Source organism: Equus quagga, unplaced genomic scaffold, assembly GCF_021613505.1.
Source record: "Equus quagga isolate Etosha38 unplaced genomic scaffold, UCLA_HA_Equagga_1.0 268.1_RagTag, whole genome shotgun sequence".
In the NCBI taxonomy this organism is placed as follows: Eukaryota; Metazoa; Chordata; class Mammalia; order Perissodactyla; family Equidae; genus Equus; species Equus quagga.
Genome location: NW_025799869.1, coordinates 905,989 through 907,870, shown reverse-complemented (window position 1 = coordinate 907,870; position 1,882 = coordinate 905,989).

The following is a 1,882-nucleotide window of genomic DNA, read 5'->3' as shown; positions in this document are numbered from 1 at the left end:
CAGGCCTCCATCATCTCCTGCTCAGGCCTCCATCATCTCCTGCCCAGGCCTCCATCATCTTCTGCTGGACCTATGGCAGCCTCCTCAGCAGTTTACTCTCCTCCTTGCCCATCTCCAGTCCAGTCTCCATGCAGCACGTGTAGCCAAAGTGACACTGCAGGACTTCTGTGACTGCTGAGGTCCATGAGTATCCACCTGCATCCCTGGAATGCTTGCTCACCAGGCGCTCCCTGTCAGCACCCTCTCCCTCCAAACCCGGAGCCCACATTGTGAGCAGCCCCAGTCACATGGGGGTCCTCGGGACAGTGTTCTGATCCACCCGCCTCCCCAAACAGCCTTTGAGGCATCCCAGCCTAGGGGCCATTTGCACCACTCATTTTGAGGTGGTTTCTTCTGCTACAGTAATAACTGGAACAACGGCCTCACACACAAAGGGCGGAAGCGAGGAGCTCCCAAAAAGAGACATTCAGATGATAAAATAGGGACATTAAAAGTACACACAAAGATGAGAAAGTCAATAGAAGGGTTGAAAAAAAAGATGAAAAGACCCTCCCGGAGAGCAGACCAGAAGAGCAGATGTGGAAACAGCAGAGAAAAGATGAGACGACAAGCAGGTCAGTCCAGATCCAATGTCCAAACAGCTGGAAGTCTAGAGAGAAAGACCAGAGAAAACGAGCGGAAGAAATGATCAGGGGACTCATTCAAGAAACTGTGTCCAGACTCACGGCGCCCTCTGAAACCCCGGCTCACGAGCTGGGAAAAACTCATGCCAGAAGCAGGTTGAGGTGGGATTACGGAGGGAAGATCCGAAACGCTGCTGGTGGGGGGTCCTCCTCGCCACAGCGGAAGCTCAGTGACAAAGGAGCAATGCTTTCAAACGTCTTGGGGAGATGACTTCAACCCAGAATGTTACGTCTAGCCAAACAATCGTTTTGAATGAAGATGTTTTCAGACACAGTTTTTGACTTGAAAGCCCGTTCTGGTTGGGGAACACCTCCAGCTATGGCGGATGGTGACTCAACATGAGAGATACCCAGCAGAGCCAGGCCCTACCCCAATCCACAGATTTCTAAACAAACCTGGAAGACAAAAGGCTGAGAAACAAAAGAAGGCTCCTCACAGGGACTTGTAAGTCAACTAACAGCCCAGGGTTGTGGGGAAAACGTTCAGAGTTGAGAAATTGTTATCATGTTGCTGTTGTCGTTGTTTTCTGTTTGAATAAGGAAAAATATCCTAAGCATCTGTGCATGGAGTGTGTTATCTTACGGCCACGGGAGGCCAAAGCTCCCAGCGCGGCCCCTCGGCCGTTTTGTAAGTGTTATTCAACACGTCACTTTGTGGATTCATCAGCTGTTCCTTCTTTTCAATTGAAATGCAATAAAGACTCTAACAATATTCTAAATTCCTGGCAAAGACTTCCAGGACCAAGAAGAGCCAATGTCCTCCGCTCCAAGCCTCCTTGAAATGTCAAGTGCTCTTGTGGCTTTGTGGAAGTGGCACGGAAGTCACGTTTCAAGCTTCAAGGGTGTAATTCACTCCCAGGAGAGGGATGCTGCCGGCACGCGCTCTCTCGCTGCGTGGCGCCTCCCACTGTCTCGGTTCCTCTGATTGTCACTGGAATCTCTTCCTTGGGGTGCCTCTCTGTTTCTCTCTGTAGCAGAATATATATGTAGTGAGTATATTCACTCAGCTTCCAGTGTGATTAGTAGAACTGAATTCCTGGTAGCCATAGCCAGAGATGCTAAAGTTAGTCACAATGCGCAGTGGGATGCTTCTGTGGTCCCTCCAGATTTGGAGGGGGAAACACCTCACATGGCAGCAGGCTAAAGCCCTCGAGTGCGTGAGGGTGCCTGGGACGTTTGCTAAGTTACAAGTACCCTCC